We start from the raw sequence: 6947 nt of genomic DNA, 5'->3' as shown, positions 1-6947 counted from the left end.
CTGCCAGCGTGTGTGTGTGTGCATGCATGCTTGCATGTATGTCTAAGGCCTAGGTTTTGGCCTTCCGAGCATCTTATTCTGCTGCTGAGGCAGATTTCTTGCCACAGACCAAGGTAACCGTGGTATTACCATACAGGTATCACAGACAGACCATAACACCAGGGACGCAGGGCTGGTCTAATACTAACCTGCCTTTGGGGCCTCTGAGGATTTGTAACAACAGAACAGGGATCTACTGAGGCTACGGTACACAACCTCAATCACACAAAAAAATCAATACAACATGCATATAACCTCAATAAAACCTCAACATAATACAACTTCCACACAGCGTCAATGCCACCTCCACACAACCTCCCCACAACCTCTATATAACCTGCACACAACCTCTATATAACCTCCACACAACCTCAATACAACCTCCCCACAACCTCTATCTAACCTGCACACAACTGCTATATAACCTCCACAAAACCTCAATACAACCTCAACACAACATATCAAAAAGTCCTCAAAACATCCTCCACTGTATTTTAACTCCACACAACCTCTCGACTTCTTTCAGCTAATGCGTAAAGCTTGTTGCACCCTCTTAAACTCTCAGACTCTTAAACACACTAATTAGTTTAGGTTGAGGATAGGTCGGTCTGCTCTGGATTCAGGCAGGAAATGACTACCAGAGAAAATGTTCTTCCTCCTTGGGGTAACTTGTTAGTGTAATCCTCCGGTATCTCTCCTGTTCCCCTACATAAATATTTAACTTCCGCTCATATATCTCATAAAACAATATACTGTGATATGACTCTGAAGAAGGATGTAGCCCGTGCTAGCGAGCTAACGTGTAGCGGGGAGCGGAGGCTTAGCTGGAGAGAGATTTAATGTTTATGCTCACCTTATGTAAATATTTGCAAAATCCCCCCAATACCAGATAACCTTCTCTATCACAAGTATGATTTAGCGTTTCCTGCAATAGGTTCCCTATACTTCACTTCTCCCACCGTTTATTCTACCTTGCTTGCTGTCGCATTGTGCAATGCTGCTCTTTTTGTCTAGCTTTTGATTTTTAAAACAAAAGGAGCACATAATGGTTTAACATGGAATACCAGCAGTAACTCAATTGGTAGCAGCTTTTCTGGAGGAAAGGGTTGCTGGTTTGATTCCCAACTATGGATATATATATATCCAGAGTGTCTTGCTGTCACAGATACCTGTCACCATCCTGGCCCAACCCCATGCATAGACTAGAGAGGTTTAGAACTGCTGTTCCCGGTGTGTACACATTTATGTAAAGACTATCGTGTACTGTATGATTTTTGATTATTGTCCCCTGTTATAAGTGTCCTACTTTCTGTAAGTTCCCTACTTTCTGTAGAGAACTTATCCTTTTGTTGTCTTTGTTCTTCTTTCTATCATTTCTGTCCTAGTTCTGTTTCCTTCATTGTTTAATGCCTGCGATTCGGTTCACCATTTGCACAAACCTGACAGATACATTGAATTAAGAATGCAAAATCTTGCACAAAGATGAGCACAGGTTGGCTGTGGACAGGATCTTACCCAGAACATTTGCTGGGGTCCAAACACCCTAACAACTGACGACTATCCTGCTCCCTCCCATTGAAATGCCTGGCATGGTTAACACACCCCAGTCAGTCACAGAGTGTGTGTGTGTGTGTGTGTGTGCATGTGCGTGGATAACTGGGAGACACATACACAACTGCGGTAGCTTAAGTAGCCTTTCTAGCGAGAAATACCCAATATTAATATAATCCGTTTAACTTTTCCCTGTCTTCAATAAAACACAATGGAGCTCTTAGATCGGGGAGAATAATTAAATAAGGGTAGATGAGGCGAGAAAGAATGACAGAATAAGAAGAGGAGCGACTCAGGGCTGTACTGAGAGGCCCACACAGAGGGAGCAGAAGAAGAGGATATTCATCATACGTCAAACACCCCGCCTTCTGCATGTGCACGCTGACACGTGCGCCCGCTTACATAAGCGCTGGGTTTATCCCCATGAATATTTCAGCCGTGTTTTCCGTCTTCTCATTAACGCCTTGCTCTCGGGATCTCGACTGCTCTGATGATGTATCAATGGCACGTGTTACATCCCGACGCAATCCCCACTGCCGCACCGCTGATGAATCAGCTCCCATGAGCCTTTGCGGCATGTGTGACACGTGCCGGGGGAGGGGTGGGGGTATTTGAGGGGGGGGGGGGGGGGGGGGGGGGGGGGGGGGGGGCAGAAGCTGATCGTTAATTAGAATCAGTTTTTAAGAAATGTCACACTGCGTTCAATCTTACTAAGGGAGAAAAATTGAACGGCTGCATGGATATTAGCACCGGGGTTTGGCGCAGAAGGTTTTTCCTCATCGTGTTTCCTATAATCGAATGTCCTAGTCTGTGTCGTTAGATAATTATTCATTCTTATTCCAAATTAAGTATATTCTGTTCCATAATGTTTTGTTCTCCTGAGCATTTTCGCTGCGGTAAAGTTAGTTAGTCAAAGTTTCTAATTTTATAAGTGTTTTTTGTAAACTCTCAGCCAGCCGGAGGCACCTTCACCTTCTTTGTCAACGGTGAACTGAGACTCCTTTCAGACTCTCTTCTGTTGGGAATTAGCTCTATCAAAGAACATCACAAGGAATGGGAAGCAGACCAAACGTTCCAGAATTTAGGTTAGGTGGACTTTTGTTAACTTCTGTGTCTTTGTGTGTGAACATGTGTGTGTGTGTGTGTGTGTGTGTGTGTGTGTGTGTGTGTGTGTGTGTGTGTGTGTGTATGAGCATTCTCACAGTTTATTAAATATTTACTTACTCTCTCTCTGTCTCTCTCTCTCTCTCTCTAGCTCTCTTTCTTTCTCTCTCTCTCTCTCTCTTTCTCTCTCTTTCTCTCTCTCTCTCGCTCTCTGTCATGACAGGTGAGGATCACAGTACAGTGGAGATTGCCACAACCCAGAGGACAAGATAGTCTATTAGTAGATCTAGAGATAGACAGAGGTCTATATATATAGAGAGAGTGATAGAGAAAGAGCAAGAGAGAGAGAGTGACAGGGACGGAGAGAGAGATAGAGAGAGATAGAGGAGTTTATAGATGTAGTGGATGATTGAGAGAGATAAAAATAAAGGAATAGAGGTGGAAGGAGACAGAAAAGAGAGTGAGTTACAGAGAAAGAGGCATGTAGTGAGCTAGGAGACGGAAATAGAGCAAAATATAAAGAGATAATATAAGATTGAGAGAAGGAGAGAGAGTGAGAGAGTTTAAACATTAAACATTTGTAAAGCGTATTCCTTCCTTCTTTCATTAACCGTCTAATTCCTCATGCACTTCTGAACAAAATGTCTTCATCTTCCCCAAGGGTACATGTATATTGACTAGTTCAACATCAGCAATATTACATCATCTTTTTAGATGATTGACAAGATTTATTAACAAGGTGCTGCCAGCAGGGGGGAGAAACATCAACACACATTAAGCTCAGAAAACGCAGCCAGGCTCCTGCCAAAACACTGCATTAAGGCTTACATAGTTTCTGAATATATATCGGATACTTAAACTGTGTGGGGATCGTATGTTTGCTGGAGTGTTTATTCTACTGCATTCAGTATATATATATATATATATATATATATATATATATATATATATTTATTTATTTACATTTATATATATGAGACAATTACAATTAGGGCATTTAGCAGACGCTTTTATCCAAAGCGGCTTACATCGGTTAATATACACATTGACACACCGACGGCAGAGTCAACCATGCAAGGCAACAGCCAGCTCGTCAGGAGCAGTTAGGGTTAAGTGTCTTGCTCAGGGACACATCAACAATCAGCTAGGAGGAGCTGGGGATCGAACTAGCGACCTTTCGGTTACAAGGCAACTGCTCTACCTCCTGAGCTAAGCCGACCAAAGACCGACGTCATGAAGATATAAAAGATATATTATCCTTTCACATCCTTCCACATTCCGATTACTTTCATAATCCCTGGGGAAGTTTCCGTTACACTTTCTATGCTCCAGATTGGAATAATAAGGATGTAGAAAATGTATGTTTGTGCCTATATATAAATAAATAAATGTGCAGATACAAATTTGCATATATACAAATGAAAATGTACATAACCTACTGTAAGTTTATGCATAAAATATACATGCGTAATCTATAAAGTGGCTCATGAAAGTATATGTAAAGTATATTAAGGATAGAGCTTTGGTTTTAAAGCTACTTTATAATATATAGAGAACAACTTTATAAAGGGTAACATTTTAAGATATTCCATGCAATTGAAGCGGATATCTTGCGTGGACGATGACATCAGACATTGGTTGCGTAATAGAGAATATATTTTTTCTTTTTATTAATGATTCAAAGACTGGACCATACTAATGCAATTTGAACCTTTCAGAATAAGTGGTGCTAGAGACATGAATAAAGTACTGGGCATGGCGCACCATTAAGGTAGGGAGGAGGGAGCTCTTAATGGACATGTCACGTGTGTTTAAGGTAAGAATACTCAGAATCTACTGACTCAGCTTACATGCTCGGCAAAATTTAAGGTAAGTAAATAAAAAGTCCAGGCTTAGGGCCTATCTATACATAGATTAAGCAATGCTCTATTGGCCCCTGCCAACGAGAATTGTGACTCTGAGTTAAAATCAGGAAATTACACGATCCATTCCATTACGCAGGTTAAGACAGGAAGTCGATTCTATTTATGGGAGGTATGCAAAGGTGAACAATAGTAATTGGCTTCCGATGCAGCAAGAGTTGTAGCCATCAATAGTATTAAAGAGAGGGACTATCAGCATAAAGAGCTGATTATGGGGTTGTATATATATATATATGTATATATATATATACATATATATATATTTTTTATATACATATATTTTATATACAATGTACAATGTATATATATATAAGATATATAACAATGTATATATCTTATACAAAAATACAAAGAAAATATAAAAGAGGAAACCAAAGTCATTTGTGATTTATAAAAGACTGATATATGTGATGATTATATACATTTCAAATGGGTACAATACACATGTCAGGTTTAGAGCAAAGGGTGAACCCAATCATAGTCATTACTTATTCAACTTCACATAGCGTGTACATTTTTTACTGGAATCACAATAAAGAAATACAGAAAACAAATAAGAAACAAACCCAACTAGGACAGTTACATAAAATGAACACAGGTGACAGTCATTTGACTAATGAAGTATTTAACTTACAACCCACATGGAAGACTGGCAGTTCCTTAGGGAAGGATTGTGCTTATATATACCGTTCCTTAATAAGTGTGTGAGTGTTTCAGTGTGTGTGTATGTGTGTGTGTGTGTGAGTGTGAGTGTGTGTGTGTGTGTGTGTGTGTGTGTGTGTGTGTGTGTGTGTGTGTGTGCGTGCGTGCGTGCGTGCGTGCGTGCGTGCGTGCGTGTGTGTGTGTGGAGTGGAGGTGCAGTTAGACAGAGAGAGAGAGAGAGAGAGAGAGAGAGAGAGAGAGAGAGAGAGAGAGAGAGCGAGAGAGAGAGAGAGAGTTTGTTTGTCCTACGAAAAGGCTGAAAAGGCTCTACTGCCAGCACATTCATACACACACACAATCTCTGGACAGTTGCAGTGGTCCATTTAAATCATGTCAGTACACATCCATAGAGAAGATATGACATGGGGCTCATTCACTAACAGATTACATCTCACTGCTGTGAAAGCTTGGCTAGAGGCTCTGGCCAAAAACACACCAGTTAATCTGCCAAATCTTTAGCGGGACACGGCATGGTGTCTGTGATGTCAGCGGGGAAGTGTGGCGCTGTCGGAGCAATGACGTCAAAGGATCAGTCCTCTTTAGGAAGCGTGGCATCACTAGAGGGAGTGAAGTCACAATACTATGATGTCCTACAACGTTCATTGTCATCCAGAGGGTGATGTGATGTCATCAGAATGGGCCGTCTTTAGAGGATGTGATGTCATCAGATGATGTAATGTAACCGGACTATGATGTCGTAGAATGCACCTGGACACAATAGGGTGATGTGATTTCATCAGAATGGGCCGTCTTGAGAGGATTTGATGAAATCAGATGATGTGATGTAACCAGACTGTAATGTCATAGAAATAGAACATGCAATGTCACCGGATGGTGATGTGATGTCATTTGAATGGGCAGTCTGTCATAATAATAGGACACTGTAAGGGTCATTAGGGTGTGTTGGGCCAACAGATATGTTCTACTATGACTCTAGTTTCTGTATGACTCTGTGTAAGCCAGTGTAGGATTAGGGCCTGTGTGTGTTAGCCAGCATGCTAACAGTAGATGGATTATGGAGATCCTCATAAGCATCCCCAGAGTGCAGCACTAGCCTGCTAATGCTCTGATGAGGTTAGCACAACCTTAAATCTAACGGAGAGCAGGGGCTGTACATTTTTGTTCATATGTGTTTGTGAGGGTTACCAGGTGTGTGGATATATGTGTGCATATGGGTATGTGCAGAATGTTCCTGTTTTGTGTGCATGCATGAGTTTGTCATGGCTACACTTGTATTTTTTGAGTAGGTGTCGGTGCGTGTCCGTGTAGACGCATGCGTGTGCTTGCATGCATGTAAGTGTTTGTGTGTTTGTGTGTGTGTGTTTGTGTGTGTATGTGAGCCTGCGGAGGTGTATGGAGGTGTGCATCAGTTATTACCATTGAAGCCAGCACTGAGAGTTATTTATACTTTACTGTTTATCCTACCCTAAAGATAATCATATTCCAGCGAAGGAGAACAGAACATTCCTGCTGATCACATTTCAGGTTCTATTCTTGTCTGGCCTTTCAAACAACTTTAGTTTAACTTCCTTCCTTAAAGGTCATTTGTATTGATTACCCTTGCATCAGCCTGAATAACTCTGACCAAGAAAAGGAATAAATACTGAATAAACCTTTTTAGCAGAGGAA

This window comes from Pollachius pollachius (assembly GCF_949987615.1).
Source record: "Pollachius pollachius genome assembly, chromosome: 7".
In the NCBI taxonomy this organism is placed as follows: Eukaryota; Metazoa; Chordata; class Actinopteri; order Gadiformes; family Gadidae; genus Pollachius; species Pollachius pollachius.
Note: the sequence above shows the minus strand (reverse complement) of the source record.